Consider the following 21,687-nt stretch of genomic DNA (forward strand, 5'->3'; position numbering starts at 1 on the left):
TCTCTACTGCAATTTTTAAGATTAATTTGTGGCTGGCTTATATGCCTTTGGAACACATGTATTTTTATCTTCGAATACATATACTAATATCAAAGTTAATAGTGATTGATAAAATGTTAAGTATGTCTTTTCATCTCTGTTGCTCAGACATATAAAGGTATTCTTTTCATGGTTAACTTTTGAGGAAAAATACTGAAATGAAGGGAGCCATATAATTTAAAATAAACCCATTGAAATTTTATTTATATTTCATTCTCCTTAGAAGAATATGTTAGCAATTCAATGTATAATATAGTTTCACATCTTGTTTTAATTGATTCACAAAGTGTTTTCTGATTGCTTGTTATTCTGTGTTTTTAAATCTCTTATCCATGACAAAAATGAGATTTTTGTCTATAGAAATTGCATAAAGATGACAGTTTACAGGAGGAGCTGCATTAAGTATTTAAACAATACTATTTATTAAAGAATCTCTTTTAAAGTTTTATTTCTTGGGGTTTGGGGTTTTTTTGCAAGCTGGTACTATACTTTTCCCACTTACACTTTAAAAGTGTAAATTCTTTTGATGTGTATTAGCTGCAGCATTATTTCACCTAGTTAAAAGAGGGATGTGGCAACCTGGGTCCATAAGTCTAATGCAGCGGCAGCCCTAGGTGAAGAACAAGAGGGGTCATATTTTGTCACTGCATTTTGTTTGCAGGTAGAACCAGCTCCTTTTGCTTAAGCATCACAGTCTAAGCTATCTTCCTGCAATTTTTGTTCATACAGGACAATGGTGGCTTCAAATGAGAGAGAGAAGCCTCTTGGTCTGGCAGTATTTTTATTGCATTATTATTTTTCTCCGAAGCACCTGATTCCACAGTCAACCCTGTGTATTTATTATTAGAGGCAATTGGCTGTGAGAAAGAGTTCTGGGAGCACCTCCTGTTGTTGACTTTAACCAAACCCTAACCAATCACCTACATTTATATATTTTCTTAGAACTTAATTTCAACAAGTTTTAGTCATACCCTCTAGGATCTCCATAACACAATTCTGTAGGTACAGCAAATTCTTTAAATCGCCGTTAGCAGCAGAGCACACAGGCATGTTACAGACTTTAAGCACGAGAGACCTAAGTCTGTAGAGAGAAATATGCTTTGAGTATTATCCATATAAAAAGAGAGATATCCCAAACTTTGCATTTAAAAATATTTCTTTAAAGTGTCTCTTTCAGTATAAATGCTGATGTGCGTTGGCATTAAGTGATTGTATAGAGAATGCTCTCTAGCCCAGTAGGATGGGAATTCTTCCATTGTCAGTCTGGCTCTGCTTCTGTCTGTGGCTTACTGTAGTTGACTTTATCTTATATGCTCTTATCTTGTTCATTGCTATTCATAACCCATACTTTTGTGAAGATGGGCCTTTATTCATAAGAAATATTTGCCAAGTTCCTTGTTCCTTTATGTAAAGGAACAATAAATACTATTTGAACATATATACACCTTTCATTTGTTTTCATTCTCAGTTTAATTATGCAGTGTGTGTTTTAGACAGATATGTCTGATTCTTGTCTTGTATTAATTTGCCTTTGCATGTTAGCAAGCAGGAAAAGAAAGAAAACAAAAACAGTACTGCTTTCTAGGTATGGGAATGTTTTGGGACATCTGTATGTTCTGGTGATAGGCCTGCTTTAGAAGAAGGTAATAGCCAGGTGGTTCTCAGTTTCTGGATAATATAAGGAAATCACCTCTGAAGAGGTATAAGATGAAAATTTGGCAAGTCCTCAGCTGCATGAGAAAAAAGCTCTCTGACGTTTGACTCCACTCCTCTCTTCCCCATTTATTCCCCAAACTCCTGCTGTGTTTAGTGTTTAGTTGGGGGAGAAAAAGGTTGATTGCATAGTGGAGTTAGGTTGTGGTAAGCAAGTAGAGACCATAAAACACAAGTTTCAGTATCTTCTGCTAACTTGTATAAATTCTGTCGGCTAGAACTAAAATGTTCTGAACCTCTTCCTTTAGTTACTCAACCAGTTGCAGTTGAGCTGGTCTATGTGATAGTTGAGAGAAGTAATTACTAAGAATTCGCAAAGCAAATGAAAGGTGCATGGATCTGGGATTGATATTCTGATACACTGCTGCACAGGTACTGTTTAAGGTTACCATTTCTGATTGAAGTCTCTTTCCCCTTTGTATGAAAGCAGCATAATTAATCAGGCTGTAATGAATTCAGGTACTGCCAGTTTGTCACCTCAAGAGAGAAGTTACCGGAGCAGGCTGAAATCCAATTGAAAATATGGTTGCGATTAGTATTTAGTATTTAAAGAACTGTTTTAACATGTGTAGCGTAACAGTAGACACCTTTTGATAAGGTTGGGAAACGTGTGTTGTATGGCTCGAAATACACTTCCAAAAATAAGTGGTAGATGATCCAAAATTCTCCTGCAAATTTAAAATGAAAAATCCTGCCCTATTTTACAATGCATTTTACAGATTGGAAAGGTAATATATCATATATGGATAAGGAGTCTGCAGCTCTAAATATTATCTGATTTATATATTTAGTTTTGTCTTTATTAACAAAAATCTCAGCTCATTTCAGTGTGAAGGTTGAGTCAGGCATAATCTATTCACTCAAAATCAAGAATCACCAAACTAAACAATGTTTTGGCTTGTGGTTTAAGTTGTTAACTGCTAGTGATCTCTTACAGGCATTATTTGAACAAAGGTGATGCTTTTGGTGCTGTGCACATTTTAAGTTACAGGAGATCTATATCATTACTGTTGGTGGTGTTTTCAAATGTCAGTGCTATTATAAGTCCTGTCTGTAGTTCAGTAGGAAAATTCCATGGGTGTGTTTGTTGAAAAAAAAAAAAAAAAATTAAAAACAAAATCAGGATTTAGGCATTGCTTTATTTGGTTTAGTGATTTTTTAAAATGCTTTTTATTTATATTATTGGGCAAGATGGTATTTTACAGTGACTGTTTGCTAGGGCTTCAGAAAGACAATCATAGTGCAAGCAGCTACACTAGTTGCCATCCATATGACTTCTTACTGAGGTCACCACTGTGAAGTTCTGACGGTCAAATGGTTCATGCAAGTGCACTCACTTTAGACAAAATCAACTGGATTCTTCTAAATAATGTAAATAGGTGGTATGGGCTCGATGGGCTGATACTGCCTGGAGTGAATTAGGGAGCACTCATATGAGCTACTCTGCTGGCAGATCTTCAGGATAATAACTTCAGCAGGGGGCAGTGAGGAGCAGCTGGGGGGCATAAAGCCTTTGATCAGCACAGCTGGATCCAGAGCTAACATCTGTCTATAGTCTTAGACTCGACACTTTTGTTAATACTGTGAGCTGTATTTGCATTTGTTAGATTATTTTGGTAACAGTACTTTCCTGTCTCTAGTGTTCCATTTCTTTCCGTAATCCCCCCTCACAGCAAAATCAGTATTGGCAATTCAGAAGAAATAGAACAATTATCTTCATGTAACCCTTTAACAATTATTAACTTTCCTATACTTTTCTAGCAATGGTTATATGTGTAAGTCTCAGTAAAGAGCAGCTGTGAAATTAAAATACAGGAATTACAGAAAGAAGCTGTTTAGTTGCGCTGCGATTGCCATCAAAGAGCGCATATACGTACTCACTCTTTCTCAGAACTGGTGAGGAGGAGTCCATCTGCCCATATATGCAGGATATTTCTGGTTCCTACAGTCATGAAGCTCCTCTGTGAGGAAGTGAATGGCTGATGGGGGGACAGGAGGTTTGAATTTACAGGCCAATGCACGCTTGACCATAACTGAGTTGATTATAAATATCTTTATAATAATTTAATGACAATTTAAAGAACACAGGAAGGAGAAGCTTAGATGAAAAAAAGTGGTGTTGTGAAGTAGCAGTCTTGGTATCCTATTAAGCTTCCCTGCGTACACTTATTCATGCCTTTCCCTTTTCTTACACGTTCTCTATATGCTTCAGAGAAACAAATCTTGTAAACATTTACTTATTTTTGGCATGGAATAATAAAGCAGACAAGTGTCACATGAATGATTGTGACACTTGTACAAATGTCTGAGAGTTCAAACAGGACAGGCAAATTATGTTTTGACCCATTAACTATAGCTGTCTTAGGTAGGGAAAAAAATGCCAATTTATTTAAATACTTCAAGCAAGCACTTCAGACTTAAAAATTTGGCAGAATCATACCTTCTAAGATTAATAGTTTGTCTGCATATTAAAAGCCTGTTAAGATGTATTGTTCCATCCTCAGTTTACTGAAAAATTAAGGCTTTGAGTGGCTAACAGAGGAAAATCAAGCAGAGTGTTTTGATTCCTTTTCCTACAGATACAGACCATCATTTTGCCACTCCTACTGTTTATCCATTTAACCGCAACACTGGAAAAGAGAACGGTGAAGGCTTTGGATATGTCATTCTTTGGCATTATCAACTTAGCAGATTTCCTTTCAACTTCTCATAGTGTTGTGTTAAGATTCTGGGGTGGTAGTAAGAAGTTTTCTACAACATGGTAAACATGGCTGGCTCTCCATAAATGAATAAGTGGGGTAGCCTGGTTGTGGGGCTCAGATGTGATGCTGCAAATAATTTATTTTACTATTTATTACTATTGTTGTTGAAAAATGTTTAATTTGAAAGATTTTTTTAAAGAAACTGGACAGTATAAATTCTGCCATGTCTCAAAATAATTCCAATTTATTGTTATTTCCATTTTAGTGTAGGTATTTATGTAGTTACATTACCTTGTTGGAGTCTGATGCCATGCGAATTTTTCCAGCCAACTTCCAGTAGTCTTATGCTAGAACAATCATTCTGTAGCTGTGTGCTGCAGTAACTCAAGCTCCCCATCTTTTGCCTTTGTTTTCTGTCTTCTTTCTTACATGTTCCTTACTTTAGCTTTCCTTACCTAATCTCCTCTTTCTTCACATAAGGAAAAAAAATTAAGGCAAATTTTTTTAATGCTGGAGTTCATTTCCCAGAATTGAGACCTCATTTGTGAAACATTTTTTGAAAATTGTATTAATGTTAATGAATACTCTGTTACTTGGTTTTGATTATATAGTTGATAATATGATAATACAGCTCAAGAATTTAGGACAAAGAATAAAAGTTTTAAGTATTCATGTACTCTTAATTTGAGCATTCTAATGGGTCCTCAAAGTGTAACCTTTTATTAATGAGAATATTTTGGAACAAGATTAGCGGTCTGTGGCAAGTAATAAACAGGCTGAATGTACATTTGTGTAGACCCCTTTAATATGAACAAGGAAATAAGGTTGGATCTGCTTAGCTGGGAGATAAAAAGCCCATCTAAGTTAAAAGGCATAATAGGAGTAAAAAAGTGAGGCACAGTTTTAGAATGAAATGAGAGTGAAGATTTGGCAGATAAGGTTTGCCTTAAGTCTATGATAGTTAAAATAACCCCGTTTAAAATTTTGAAACTGTAATTTACATGTTCCTGTATTATTATTCAGATTAATACTAAAAGGGCAGAAGTCATCCAAGGAACTTACACATTAATTTTCTTGCCGTTCACTACTCTGTAGATTTGTTTCAAAATATTTTTCTAGTACCTTGAATTTTGTTGTTATTTTTTGTTTTGACAAGAAGTAACTTTTCTTTCTGACTGTCTGTTAATGCTACGGAGAAATAAAGATGCTTTTACAAAATGCTTTCAAGCACAAAAGGAGATGGTTTTCAAGAGATTATTTTACATATTTACATATTTTACCTTAAGCATTTTGTAGTCACTGCCTACTGGTGAATGTATCAGATTTTTACACACACTTTCAAAATGAACCAGTTTTGCTTCTAAGCCATTGCAAAGGGAGGAAATGAATTCTAACTTTTTTCACTTCATTTTCACATCCTCACATTTCCTTATTTCACATGGTTTAAAACAAAATGCCTCCAGCATTATTTTTCCTTTCTCAAGAGCAAAGTGAATGTGACTTTTCTAAGGGGGTCACAGGATGCCTCTGAGGCCTGTGGGTGTTACTGGACTGCTGCCTGCTTTCAGCTTAACTGAAGGGCTTGTCATAGTTTTCATCTCCTAAGAAATTAGCCCTAGGTGCTGGCCAGAAGCAGGAGAAGGCAGCATTATGAGTCCCACGCTGGTTATTTCCCACTGACATCAAATCCTGAGGTTTTTAAATTAATCCTACACAAAGACAACCCTTCATTTTGGTGCCAGTTTGAAATTAGACTGCAATAATGACCTTTTAAAGATGTCTAGTTGTTAAGATAACCCCCTGTTGAAACTTGAAGGTAGCCATTGCACCCCGTGTTGATAAGAGGTTACTGACGCTTTAGCAGATTTTGTAAAGGTGACTGGAATTCGTGGCCAGTGACTTGACCTGTGCTGCCAACAGGAATGAAACCGATAGCCGACCAAGCCTGCCGTGCCTTATATTGCTCTGAATCTTGGTTCCAGAAGCAAACAAAGGGTCTTTTAAAGTTCCAGCAGGCAGATTAGTTACAAACTAGTAATGGAAGACTTGCACAAAAGGGAACTGACTTGGCCATCAGAAAAAGTTAATACTCGGCTCCGAGTGTGAATTAAAAGCATACCTTTTAATGGTTTAACACTGACTGGCAACTGGAAAAGCTTGGAAAATGGAGTATTAACAGCAACTGTTAATATAAACAAGTAAAAGAAAGTGATTTAATATATGCTACCCTCAAGTGTTACATCTGAAGTGAAAACTGGCCCAACAGAAAATGGGAAACACAGAATAGATCTGCATAATATACAGGAGATTTTTGTCTATTGGAATAAACAGAAATTTGTATTGGTCCTAAATTAAAATTACTCACCTGATTGTTCCTGCCTTTTCACCTTAGGGTTTTGCATCATAAACCTGTATGAATTTACCATGTGCAAAATCATCTTTCATTACTAGTAATAAATAGGTATGAAGCTGGAGATGGTATCTCTTTGTAGTTAAAATAGGTGTATGTAAACAAAGACAAGACACTGTATATCTGTGAAAAATTATTTTGGTAACCATTGCTCTTAGCAATTGTTTTTCTACATTTAAATTATGAAAAAATGTTATCATCATACTGTATTTCTGTTAAAACGATATCTGTGTCATGTTTTTACTTCTAAAAATTGACTGTGCCCAATTTTTCAGGGTTTTAAAATTTTGTAGTGCTTAAAGGCAGTTACAATTGTATAGAGTGTAACTTTGCTGAGGCAAATTTGATTATGATTTTAACTATACGTAATATATGAAAATTTCAGCTGTTTAACCAGCATCAGTGGCATGTTTTCTTTTAAAAACCGTAGTACATCCTGTAGAATGAGCACTTTTCAGCTGTTTGAATACTCTACCTTTGACTGTTTACAGTTTAGTTCTATTCATCAAAAATAGAAAATATGCATTAAACATTTTATTATTTGATGGTGTACTACACCATCTGCTGCCATAATGCACACAACTCTTACTTGTTTTGAGAAATGTACTATGAAATCTTAGTTTGAGTCTGTAGATTTTGAAAATGTGCAATATACAGATGTGTAAGCATTCCTTTTTTAACCCTTAGCATTGTTAAGAGATTTCAAGAGCTTCTTTACAGCATTTCACAAATTAAAGGCTTATCAAAATACAGACATAAGAAAAATACTGTTTATATCTTGTATTTCTCTTTTGGGTATTAAAATAGCGGGATTACTTGCTTTATCAGTTTAAGGAGGTAGTAGAAAATTGAATCTCTCTCATTTTGTGATCATTTCTCTTCTTTAATACATTTCACCTAGTTTAGAAGTATGGATCAGAAACTCACAAGGAAAACTGATGCCCTTTCCTGCAGCTAAATTAACAGGAATCACGTGGAAAACAATCTGAGCCTTGTATGAAAAGGGGAGCCATTAAAATTAGCCCTGAGCTATGGACTGCACCCAATATCACTAGAACTGCACTCACTGCAGATGTGGAGGCTGGCTCTCAGGCAAACTGAGCTGTGTTGTATAGCTACAATTAAAATCAACTCCTCTGCCAAAAAATAAAAGGGAGGAGGGTAGAAGGAGAACATCAAAGACAGATTGAAATGTGTAGTTAGTAATAAGAGTGGTCTCCTCTTGAACCAAGCCCTGCAGCGATTCATGGCCCCCTTGTTAATGAGAAATTTTGACCTCTGGTTTGTAAGTTAAACTTGTAATCCCAGCTAATGAAGTAAATCAATCCCAACTTCAGTCTGTTGTTCCCATTTTTCTTTGCACAGTGTGTCTGGGAGTTAGTATCCAGGTCTACAAATACAATTTGGGGGGAAAAAAAAATATTCTGCTGCTATGTAACTTCTGCTGTTTTGCAGATTCACTTAAACATATCTAAGGCAGGCAGATTATTTTACTTGTCTGTGCACTTGTAAAATGTCCTATTAGTTTGGGTGTTTTAGAGACATTTAAGTAATAGGCCTGAGTTACCATTTTAAAAGAAAAGCTGGGTTAGTAACTATTCCAAAATATTCATCTCAGAACAGATTTATGCTTTAGATATGTATATCTGTTCAAATTATTTGAGGAGCCTTATTTTAATTCTTGCTATATATTTAAGGGGGTACTGATGATAGCTTTCTGTCAGAAAAATGGTCTCCCATTCCAATATAAATTTTGAGAGAGAACAGATTTGCTAACAATAAAATGAATGCAAAGGTAAGATGCCAGTTTTCATAATGGGTGGATCATACTTTGAAATACATACTTCTATGTCTTGTAAGCCACTGAGTGACAAAAAAACCAGCACCAAATCCAGCCCAGAAGCCCTGGTAAAGCCTCTGAGTTGATTCCATGTCACACCATGTTACTAAAGAATCTGTAAGAAATCAGCAAATGGTATAAAAGGAGGTAAAGTCTTTGTGGCAAAAATAAGGAGATGCCAGTTTCATAATGTGATCCCTTAAAAGAGAACACAACCAGCTAGAGAGAAGAGAAACACTTGCTGGTAGCTGCTTCACTTTCCTTCTGCATTAGTAATTGGTATCGCTGTGGACCCTTATAAATGATACAGGCACTTTTTTGTTCTAATCTGTTTCTCTCCAAAGAGAGTTTTTACATTATTTTATGGCTATTTAGTGCCACAGACACTGTTTTACAGGGGCAGAAGCTTCCTAACAAAATGTGTTTTTCTAAATGAAGGGGTATGCAAGTCCCCCTTTAACTGCAGGCAACTTGCTGCATCTTCACATGCATCTCTGCTCACCCTGGCAGCTGCGGCGCAGAGCAGCACAGTTTTGCCTCTCAAGTTTTTGGCTCTTAATGTCAGTTTTTTGTAACCATTTTGTACTGTAGTTTTTTGTAAAATTCCTGCAATTCAGTGACCAAACCTTACAGCGTACTACTATCTTCTGTAGACGTCACACATTTAGATTTCTGTCATGAAGAGGGAACAAATGATCAAGTGCTGCTGTATTTCATGCAATTTCATTAGAGAAAAGAAAAAGATTTTTACACCAGTGAAGTGGGAGTCTCTGGGGATTGACACAGTTCAGCAGTTGTTTTTTCTGCGCTGACCCCGGAGGTGCTGTATTTTGGTTACCTCGGGGACTGAGCCTGGTCTGTTCTTTCCGGAAGTAGGAGCCATATTATTTTTATGCCTTTAAAAAAAGGTGACCCCTGACTGGATTTGATTACTTGCTGCTAGAAAGCCGAGGGTGGTTCCCTCAGGGCAGGTAATTGTCAGAAGGCTGTTGGTGTACCCAGAAGGGATGCATTCCCCCAGGTTGGGGACACAAAGGCTCCTGCAGAGCTTCAGTGAATGACCTGCCATCAGTGGGTGACACTTGGCCCTTGTCTCCTCTCTCCCTTAACTGATGGAGACTGGGGAGCAGTGAGAACGCCGAGATTCAACCAAACTCGAAGAAAAAAAGGCCTCTTTGTAACTAACTGAAGGCTGTTTTGAAGCGGAGACTTGCAGTGATGGCCCCTGAGTGAGTTTGTTTCAGCCTTTCTGAGGGAAGCAGAACACCTGAACTGATGGGTCTGGGAAGCGAGGTTGACGAACAGTAGCCTTTGCAGAGGACCTGCAAGTTGTGGAGAGTGAGATGCACAAGGCTGTCTCCCAAGGAAAGGGAGGAAGAACTTTTCTGTAGAGGAACAAAATATTAATGCAATCCAAATACAGAGATTATATCCCTTAATAAGTTTTAGCCTGTCTTGTATGTTTTTCCTAAGGATCAAATGTAGAAAAAATTTTTATTACTCTGTATCTAGAGGGACTCCATTTGATTTATAAGTAACACATTATTTCGTATGATCTTCGAAGTATACATGAAGGGCTAGATTAAACTGTATACTGTTTTTGTTGGTGATTTAACTTTACCTGTTGGTGTCATTAACTTTACCTGTATTATTCTTTGAAGATGCTCACGACCCTCATAATGATTTGAAGCTGGGTGCTTTATACTGATGCAAATCACTAGTACGTTATAAGCAACAGTTTATAATAATCTACTTTTTGTCTCACTGAATTTAGAAGAAGCTTTGTTAATTTTGACAACAAGTGGAAAAACACAGCAGTGAATCTGCTCTCAAGTGGTATACCTTAGTATACGGAGGATCCTGTTGCGAAGAACTTCGAAAATAATCATGGTTTATTAGCTGCACAGCCTTTTCCCCTTTGTTTCTATTCATTTAATTTAAAGTGAAACAACTCAGCATGCAAAACTAAAATTAGCTGCAAAAAAGGTGTAAGTGAATAAACAGGCAAATCCATTAGAGTCGATGGGTTATTGGATCCCTTGCCATTCCTCAGATGGCGGCCTATTAAAAGTGGTAATGCCTGCCTCCAGCATGTCCTTAAGGCAAGAAAGAAGGCCAAGACAGGCATATTTCACATGCATCAGACACAAGAATTAAATAGACCAATGTTCCCTAAAAGACTGAAGTACATCTCTTTCTGACGTTCATCTCGGGCAAAAATTCATTGATCTCAGTATGTCCCTTGGCAATTATAAAATATTAAATCCAAGTCACACTTTTCTAGTTGGCTTAATTTTTTCTCTATTCACAGCTTTCTATTTGATCAATTTTAACAAGTTAGGAATAGCATCTAATAATAAAATAAAAACTGCAGAGTGAAAAAGTTTGTTCATTTGACATTCTTATATTTTTGTATTTAGTCTTTAGACCTGCCTGTCATTTTATTGTATTTTAAATAAATTTGCACACTAAATAGATGAAAAGAATATATATTTATACACACAAAAACCCTTTCCATTGTCTCCTTTGAATTAGCAGTTTCTTTTTAAAGCTGGATATGTGTATGTGGCCATGGTATTGCAGTGAGGTCTGTATTTTAAAGCTAAATCTGTGTAGTTAATCACCATCGTTTTTTCTAGTGTCAGACAGTAATTATTTCTGCTTCATGTTTCTCTTATTACGTCAGGCTGGAAAATGTAATATTGGTGGAACCTTACTTCCGAATTACTACTTACAGGAGCATTTTCTTTTGTTTGTTTTAACCGAAATTTGGGTTTGTTTGTGTAAACACCAGCCAAGTAGCAAATGAAAAATAGCCTGTCAGAACCTGGATCTATTTTAACATAAATTTGGGGATTCTAAGATACAGTACAGCAGAACGAATGTCTTTGCTGGTGGTTTTTGCTGATGAGGGACTAATTTGGGGGGAAATTTTTTCCATACAGGCAGTCTACCTGTTGTGTTAGCTTGTTCCCTTCCTGCTTCGCATTCTCATCTGGCTGGCACACTTACAATCTTCCATTCCTTAAATAAGCTCGTTCAGTGGCCAACAGCTATAAGCAATCTTGGCTGAAAAGATGTCAAGAAGAATGCTCGGAGTCTTGGTTGGCTTTCAAAAAATGACAATTTTGATTATTTACTATCAGCAAAATTACCCCATGGAAAGGTGGGGGAGGCTAACCAGTAGGTCTTAAATTTTCAAAAAGGTGAAGTTTAACATTTTGCTTTACATTTTGGAAACAAGACCCTGTTGCCATGTCACTACATGTTTATAAACCGCTTAATTTTGTTTTAGTAAGAAAAGCTATTGTAAGTATTAATTAGATAGAAAAAAAGGAGTATGGCTGCTAGTGTAGCTCCATTAGCTCCAATGGAGAGAAATCAACTTGCCCTGGGTGCCCAGTTTTAAACATGCACAGATTAGATGTATATTTCTGTGCTTTTTCAATTGAATTTTTAACCTGGAAAACACTTACATTAACGTTCAACCCAGCGTGTGTAAGATTAGGTTTCCTATCTGTGTTTATAGTCCTTGGCAGAGGTTTGGATCCACTTGCCATGAGTTGCAGCTTCCCGGGTGGCCCCGGGAAGTGGACCAGCTCACTCCAATGGCTGCACTGAGATCCCTGGTTGTAAAATGAGGATATTAGTACAGCTTATCATCCATTCTTTTCTTTTTTTTTCGGTTGGGTTGGGGTTTATTTGTTAGATTGCTAATTGTGCCTGTCCCTTGCTGTGTCTTTGTACAGTGTATATTGTAAGAGAGCTCATTTTCAGATGGGGCTTGAAGGTGGATATAGTTACTAATTGACCAGCATCCATCTATCCTGCCTGTGACTAACAAAGAGGTGTGAGTGTAATGCGGTGTTCAAGGAACACAGGAAAACTGTACTGGTGACCCAGAATCCCAGTAGCTGTAGAGATTTTTTTCCCTTTTTTCATAGAAATTGTGATCCAGGCATTTAAAAGTCACTTCAAGATCAATGTTACTCAGAAGCATATTGAGTCTTGAAAAAATGCAGATATAATTTTCCCTTTTTAAAATTAATTTTTTGTTCTTCTGGAAGGGACACAATTTGAAAAAGGTCTACAATATAACCTAGACTAAAATGCTTGTGTGTGTGTGTCTCTCTCTCTCTCCACACACATATAGACACATATGTGTGTATATATATGTATAATATTTCCTAATGACGTATCTGTTTTACTATCAGCTATTTGATAAAGCATTATAAGCTGTCTCAAATATGGATGAGACTAATCTTAATGAAATTAGAACAGTTGTGTTCTGTGTTTGATGATTGTAAGTTGACGGAGTAAATTGGATCTTTCCAAGTCTTAGCATACTACTCGTTAATATATTCTCTGTAATGGTGGTTTTGTTGAATAGCCAGCACACCTTTATGACCAGCCAAAATTTGATTTCCATTTCTTACCTAATGGTCTGACACATAATATATTATTTATTAAAACCATGATTCTAATTGAAGTTTTGTCTAAGTAAACATTAGTATGTTGGATTCAAATGGTACTTTTGTTCAAAATACTGTTTCCTTTATTGAGTCCCTGCTGCCATCAACCATACACTCTTAATCTCATGCTATTTATCTCATCTGCCCTGAACATAACTCTCGCCTGTTTGTCTTTGAATTTATAAATTGCAGAACTGGGTTTGCTTTTGAAATCCACTTAAAATTCTGGATTTCAACAAAATGAGACAAAGTAAGATCATTTTGACTATACCTATTCTGAATGTTTCCATTACTTCACATGATATGAAAAACTGCCCTTCTCCAGCTAGCAGTTTTATTTTATTCTGCAACAATAAATATAGCTGGGGTGGGGTTTTTTGGTTTTTTTTAGTTCTTTAAACATAAATTAATGATAGTTTAATCAGTTTTCTGGCTGTTTACATGTTTTTTCCTAGTCAGTTCTGCATCATGATATTCTTATATATTATATTATGATGCTGTGATACAAAAGTAAAATTAATAGCTGTAAAAAGTGACAACATTCTGCTGTAAGGATGTGCAATATTGTTTATTAAAATGGTCCTGTTTAAAGAACATTTTACTGAACTTCATTTTTCTTGAACTGCATACTAATTTTAAAGGTCAGTGTGGTTAGTTACCATAGTAGTGACCTAAAAATAACCTTTCTAGTGTACCTGTATATTTCTGATCTGTAGTGTTAGCATTCAGAAATGTTCTTTCCCTTAGAGTTTCAGCAGCTAAATAAGTTGCAACCCCTTCAGCTATACTCATAAAAATTTGCTTCCAGACAACATGGTCTGTTTATTGTGTAATAATCGAAATGGCACTAAATTGCAATGATTGCTGAACACTTAGGAATTGCATTAACCACTTAACTGCTAAACTATATTTTCCATTTTCTTCCTCACTGTGAAGTATTATATTGATTTTCCTCTTAGTTAGAGCTGCTTACTCAACCTCTGAGATGAACAGAATATTTTAGTAGCCTCATACACTGTCATATTTTGAGGCAATCAGCAGTGACCTTGGCTGAGAATTTTCTAGAGGTTTTTAAAAAAGCTATCAAGCAAAATAGCTTGCAGTGCATAGCCTTGAATCTTTACAGAAAATAGAGGAAAACACAAAACATTTCTGCTACGTGAGTTTAAAAAATGTTATGGAGGATTAAATCTTTCTCTTTCCCTCTATATTAGGTGGGTTATTCCCTATTACTTTTAATACACTGGTGCTAAGACAAATTAGTTAATAGTTATGAGGCCTTATTTCAGGGACTTAATCGTAGCCTGTAATGTGGTGCTGGGAGTGTAATTAAAAATCTAAATACAGTGATAGATGAAGAATTTTAGTAGTGCCGTTGTTCTCTATGGGGATGTTGATGATTTTTTGTTTTCTAACTAGTCTTTGTTAACTGAGGTAAAACAGACAGACACTTGAGCAATATCAAACTTCAAAGCTCCATGATGATTGCTAGCTAAAGTAGGTTTGTTTTCCCCAAATATTTTAGTTTAAAATTGATTTCCTTTTTCTCTCAAAGATTTATAGAGGTAAATTCTGGTCCTGTTTGTTTCTGAGAAAACTTGTCAGAAAAAGCAGAGGGGGGTTTGGTTTGTGTTTTTGTGGGGGTTTTCTAAGCAAAACCTTTCTGAAATCTTGCTGCAAAAAAGGGGGAAAAAGGCTGATACAGGTAAGGAAGAGTTAAATAGAAATTGAGCGGGGATGCTGGGGGGCAGCAGTGCTGCAGAACATAGCAGTGTTCGTGCGAAGGCAAGTCATTTCCCGAAACACTGCAGACACATGGCCTGAGGCAGTCTAAAACCTTTGGAGACCAAAATGGCTCGCAGGAGTTAGAAGTAATAAGGTGTTTTTCCCTTCTTTCTCCTTCACTGAAATTCTGTAAGGTTGCTATGCATTACCAAGGAACAATGCCACTATTTTTGTGTTTTATATGGGTATTAAGATCCATTACAATTTGACATTTTTAAGATTGGTTATCCTGTAGTTTGGTGTTAAATTGAAGTTGTTTGTTTTGAATTTAATTCTTTCATTTTTCAAAGGAAAAAAGGCAGCACTGCTGTGCTGATAGCTTACTGAAGTATGCCAGGATTTGATGTTTGAATTGAATGTTTGCTATCCCAAAATATAGGCAAAATTATCTGTAAAAGAAGTCTTGGTTTTTATAAATTTTTTTAATAATTTTTTAAGTCTGAAAGGTGCTTTCTGGCTAGCTTTTCACAATCAGATTGTAGAAGATATTGCACATATATCTTTGAGGCATACTGTTTCTGGGATTATTTTTAACACTGTGTTACACATCCAAGATGAATTGTGCTTAATGCAACCTGCTTATGATTATTATAACCCTATATGTTTGCAGCAACTAAATAAACTCCACATCAAATAAATTACTGCAGCAATGTTATTAGGCCAGCAGCAATGTTAAGGACATCTGTTAACTCTTTTTCAAATGCCCTGTCCTTACTCGTTTATTCTAAACATTTCTGTTGTTAATTACTACTTAAGTACATGAAGTAGTCATTCAGACATAGCTGTGAAGACCAGCTGAGGAGGATGAGACAGGTTTAGGTCACAGTCTTAGCCTTGCTCTGAATGCCGTAGTGAGGGGGGACCTGTAGCTTACTATTTTAGGGTAAACACAGGTAAATCAGGAGAACAATGGATAATTGACGTATCTTGCCATTACTGTAGTTACAGCAATAGTCATTGCTCTAGCCGGGGAGACCTCATCTCAATCAGCAAGGCATAGTCTGAGCAACTTTCCCCACTCAGGCCCTAAAAGTCTAACTTGTTATTAGAGCTGGTGAAAAAAATTTGCAATGAAACTTTCTCTGTCAAAATATATTTTTGTCAAAGATAAAATGTTTAGCAAAAATACATCTGTTTCAAAAACATATTTGTCAAGAAGGTTTCTCAGCTCCAAGACGACATTTCTAGTGAGAAAGTGAGTCTGTTGCTGAGTGTTTGCAGCCCAGATCTGGGAGATGAAAGATGAATAGTGCCTTAGCCACTGGGTTGACGAGTCTCTCTGCCGCTCATGTTTGTTATAATGCAGAATGAAAACATTGTTGAGAATGGAAATGTTTTCTGGCTTAGTCTTTATTATGTGGTAAAATGTTACACATTAGAACCCAATTCATAGTTCTTTTAAAAATCATTTCCTTCCATTTGAAATTCATGTGAGACCATAAGGTGTTTTGCTAGCTGGCTCCAAGAGTGGCCCAGGTCTCATCTTTATTTGTAATTTAGAGAATTGCAGATACTCGATCACGAAAACAAACAAGATGCTGCTTTTCAAAGGTTAGATGGAACTTAAGAGCAACTCTGGTAAATTAAAACAAACAAGCAATAATAAAAGGACCTGCAGAAATTCTCTATAGACAGTGTCTAAAAGGTTTCTGTTGGGAACTTTGCCAGAATAGTGTGAATGTATGTAGCTTTTCATCAGCATTGTAGGAAAAATAGATGCAAAGTAAGGAATATTCGATAAGTGTTGTTTCTTTTTTGTCATCTGAGCAATGTCTGATTTCCAAATTACAGTCTTGCCTCTCAGTGCGATTGAAGCAAACCTCTAGTATATACTTACAGTATTGCCAATTCAGGTATTTTCTCTTGCTCATTACTACTGCAGTTCAGTTAATCACAAAGTGCATGTGGCTCCTTGCAGTGTGTGAGGCTGTGGAGGATCACAGCTCGGATAGAAACCTCTCGTTAAATGACTCACCTGCAAACAGACTGAGCGACCGAAGACTGGACTAACTGCCTGCAAGTGTACAGGTTCCAGGTTGCAAGGTGGCATCCTCTCCTTTGCTCTCGTTCTCCTTGGAGAGACCAAGACACCCAAGCAGAACACTTGACTCCGGTTGCAAAGCCCAGTGGCTGCCGCCAGCCCTGACCAATGTTTGTCCCATAGCAAGATTCCCATACGTGCTCCCTAGAGTCTGTCAGATAAGATCATGGATTGGCCAACTTTTATTTATGGGCCAATGAATTATGCAGCTGGGGTAATTAGATGTTTTTGTTTTGTGAATCAGGATTATGCTCCTGGGGTGCCAACCTAGGAAAGTCTGTGGAACTGCATAATAAAAGTCATTTTTATGCAGAGATGGAAATACTTGAATGCAAAAGAGGGGGGGGGGGGGCTAATGTCATCATGTATTTGGAGAGGAAAAGTGAATTGTGTAAACTCTAGTTGTTATCCATTAAAGCTTTTATTTCTCTTGCATTGACTAGGAAAGGAAGAGGCTGTTTTAGTATAAACTCCAAAAGAAAATAAGTACTTCTCTCTTCCCCCAAGTAGAGCTATAAAATATAGATGCTTTTGTGTAGCTGGAAAACATGTATGGAATTATATAGGTGTATTCAGAGATTCTCTATATTTGTATAGTCACTGTATGCTATTCGCGTAATAGGACTCTGATTACAACTAAATTCAATATTCTTTAATTAAGCGATAGTTTCCATGATATCCTTCAGTTGCATATTTTGAAAGACATTTGAGGTAGCAGACTAGTACGTAGTTTTGACTTCTCTAACCTACATGCCTTATGTTTGTGCCTCAAGATAACATTGAATAACATATTTAAACTACTCATGCGTGAAAAAGCAAAATTATATCTCATGAACTGATTTCTTCACACATTCAAAAAATCGAATTCCCCTTTTGTTCAGATACTAAACAGATCAGAAGGGAGGCAATGTTTGTAGAAATGATACGGAATTTCAGAATGGAGAAGATATGAATACTTTTAATGAGAAGGGTTTATACTGACTTTAAAAGTTGAATCGTTTTACAAAGGTATTGTTTTACAAATGTCGTTTTCATTGTGTAGGCATTACAGTCTGGTTCAGTTGATAATGAGTCAGAGAAGTTTACTGAGCTGTTATGATTTAATATTTTGAGTTGAATCTAGATATTGTAAAGTAGTAGTTGGCGATAACCATATTTAATTCTTTCTTCAATTTCATCATCCATAAGAACTAGTACTGTCAAGTGCTAATGCTTTATTTACATATAATAAAAACTAGAGGTGCCTATGTTCTTGTGGCTATCATTAGTATTTATTACATATATATTTATGTTTTCCATATGTCTACGTGTATGTAGTAGTTTTGTATGGGTATGTATAAATTACACCAAAGCCACGGTCTTTCATGGATTTTAATTACTGTGTAGATATTCTTTGAGTTTTTGTAAACAGGCAGTCTTTAAATTTGAAAGCAGTCCGCCAGATGAGCTGTTCTGGCAATCCCTAGAATTAAAGCTTAGACTTTCAAACTCCAACATCTATATGAAATAGGACTTGATGACATGGGATGCAAGTCTTAAAAAACCAAACCAAAACAAACAGCCCACTACCAAAAAACCAACCCAAACAACAAAAAAACCCCAATAATAATAAAAGTTTCAAATGTCCTCTCTCGATTTACAGAATCTGTCCAGTTTTCTGAACTTTGGGGAAAACTTACGTTTATTGCCATAAAATTAACATTTTGTTTTTCAGTATGATGCTACTGTTCAGTTTTTATGGGTACCCAGAGTAGCAAGATGGCAAGGTGTTACAGTAATGTTGCTGTTTGGGCAAAAAGCAAATTAGACACAGTCTGCTTCATCATGTGAGTTGGTTAGACAGAGACTGAGTCAAACACTGTGGGGAACGTTGCTAAAAACCTGAAGTTTGCTCTTGGAAAGTATTTTGTCCACTGTAGTTCCACTGAAGGTGGATGCACTTTCCTAAATAAGAGTGTGATAGAAACAAAGTAGTTTATAGCTGAGTATGTAAAGAATATGGCAGGATCTTCAGCAATATTTTTCAGAATAAAGAGTGTTCTGGTTACTGATTTCTCTTATTAACTAAAAAGAGAAAAAAAAAAAGCCTGTAGTTTGGAAGGAATTATTTAAGACCCTGACCAAGTTAAGTCACCTGGGGAGCAGTGAAGGCTTCTGAAGAGCAGCATATAATCCAGCCATGCATTTTGCTGCAGTTTAATTTTAAAAGGGTGAGTAGAAGCCAAGATCTAAGAACTGCAGCAGTTAGTGGGAAAGGCTGATATGGGATTATCAAGGTTAGAGTTCAGATAGAACAGATGGTAAAATAGTTATAACCTACTGTACCGTATGTCACTGCTACACACATTCAGGTAGCACATTATATGAACTGTGTGGAAAGATCAGTGATCCTAACACAGGTTTTTAGAAAGACCAAAAAAGTTCTGGAAAAACTGATTTCGTAATTTCAGACCAAGTTAATAGAAAGCCGTAATTGGTTAAAACTGCAAAATAGAACTCACTATTCCAGAAAGGGATACACAAAATTAGGCATAGCACGCAACTGTATCTTTTCTAATTTCCAAAAAGCTGTAATGAAGCTTGTATTTCAGGAAGTCTGTTTCAGGCTCATTGTACTTGAATTTCTGGGGAAAGTTTTTAAAGGAAAAACAAGTTCACAGCACTTGAATTCAGACCATTAAAATCAGGTTACGATTTGATTTATGATTTTTGTAACTTTTAATCAGGGGCCAGATTTTCTAAAGAGCATGCTATCTTAAGGTGCCAATGAAGTGATAAATTTCTCATTGGAAACAACTGGAGCTTCACTGGGTTAGAGTGCTTCAGAAATTCTGACTCCCGATCTATAATCTCTGCTGTTATTACTCGGATGCTTTTTAAAGAATCTGATGTGATACCTTGAAAATATGAAGGTAGAAGACAAGAAAGAGAAAAAAGGGTTAATCAAGTCAGAAGTACTGGGAGAAGAAGTGGAATGGTAGCAAAGAAGAAAAATGAAGGCAGAGAGTTGTGATTTGGAGTGGTGCTAAAGAGCCTCTGGGCTTGAGATTCATCTCGCATTTTATAATGCTCATGTTGTGTTGTATCATAATGCACTTGCTCCTACTAGAGCTAGCTGTTCCTCCTCTCTTATTGCCAATGGTAAAAATAGGCCAGTAGCATCATTCCATACTATTGAGCGCATTCTGAATTCCACGTTGTTTTTTCACTTGCCTCTCTAATTAATTTAGTAATCCTCTTCAGTGTGTGTGCATGTGTACGTTGGCGTATGTCTGCTCGGTTGCCCTCTTCCGTCATCTGTTCAAGTTCTCACATTGCTGATGATTGGTTGTGCCAGCTCCCTTCCAAACACAGTGAATATATTACACGCCACTGCCTTTTGTTTAATTTTGCCAGAAAAAATCCCATCACAAGCCTGGTTTTGGCTAGTACTTTGGGGAAGGTTTTTCTTCTGTAGTTGCAACTCTCTTTTTTTAGATAATAGTCATGTTTATTTTATTTTGGGAGTAATTAAGTATGAGAGACTTGCCAGTTTATACATTGATAATTGTCAACTGTCGGGACCTGTTAGTAATAGCTATTCAATAGGGAGTAGATGATTTATGGTATTAGGTGATTTTGTGTCTGTCTTTAGACTTATTTCCTATTATATATTATAATATCTGTTTTAGAGTTGTTTGTAATGGAGCCTTTGATTTTGGTTATTTGGTTTTTTATTTATTTTAAATAATTAATAACTATATATGTTGGGGGTTTTTCTAATAAAGGAAAGCTGGTGATAGTTGTGATATTTACTTGTTAATTCCTCTTTGCTTGAGGTGGTCTGAGTGGTATCCAAACTTACCAGGACAGTAAAGATGAGAAGTTAGAGATAGCTAAAAGTAGAGCTTCAACATTTGAAAAAAATGTTTTTATACATCACCATGTCTCCTCTGTGATCCTCTGTGGACTGAAGAGATATTTTTTTTTTAGGTACTGATACAGATTCCTCAACCATTTTGTTACAGCAAGATACAGTTGGTTAAAGGATCTTCTTGAAAGTTTTTGTAATGCATTTAATCCCACTTTATAAAAAGAGGTGGATCTGGGATAGTTGTGAGGGTGTGAAAGGGTTAACTTTACAAAAAACAAGTAAGTGCTTTTTTCAAATGGCTTAGTTTGAAATTCAAGGTTTATTCTCTGTTGTTGGCTGTCTTGAATGTAAGTGTCTTTAAAAGGTTGTTTACTTTGTGGTGAAATGGATGGAGGAAGATAAGGATTTGGGAATTCATGAAGTAAGAGGCGGTTACAGGGTTTTTAAAATGTTAGAGCAAAGTTTAAATTGTCAGTATAGTGTTAATAAGTTAAGCGGATCTGCTTTTTACTCAAGGCTTGGCTGTCTTATTTTGTCTGATAATGGAGGGAAAGGAAAAACCTGGTTTGACATTAAGAGATTAGAGGGCAGTATGAAGCAGAGGTGGTTGTTGGGTTTGGTTTTTTTTTAAAAAAAAGCAATGGAAGTGTGTATGCTGAAGCAATTTGAAGGCAGATTAGACTGCAATCTGGAGGACAGAGAGCAATGAAGAGTGGTGGAGACATGCACGTCATGAAGTGTATTTGCTTTGAGTCCTGGAGAAGTGATCCTGGTGTGGAAGAGGGAGGCAGGCAGGGGGCTTAGCAAGGACTTGAGAAAGAGAGCAGCATGA

At 36.4% G+C, this 21,687-nt stretch overlaps 1 protein-coding gene across 2 annotated transcripts in view; it reads left to right on the forward strand.

The window, feature by feature from the left end:
• LOC142036655 (transcription initiation factor TFIID subunit 4-like) overlaps window positions 1-21,687 on the forward strand; it is a 150,837-nt gene that overhangs the window by 119,130 nt on the left and 10,020 nt on the right. The window lies entirely within an intron of this gene.

Source organism: Buteo buteo, chromosome 11 (genome assembly GCF_964188355.1).
Source record: "Buteo buteo chromosome 11, bButBut1.hap1.1, whole genome shotgun sequence".
NCBI lineage: Eukaryota > Metazoa > Chordata > Aves > Accipitriformes > Accipitridae > Buteo > Buteo buteo.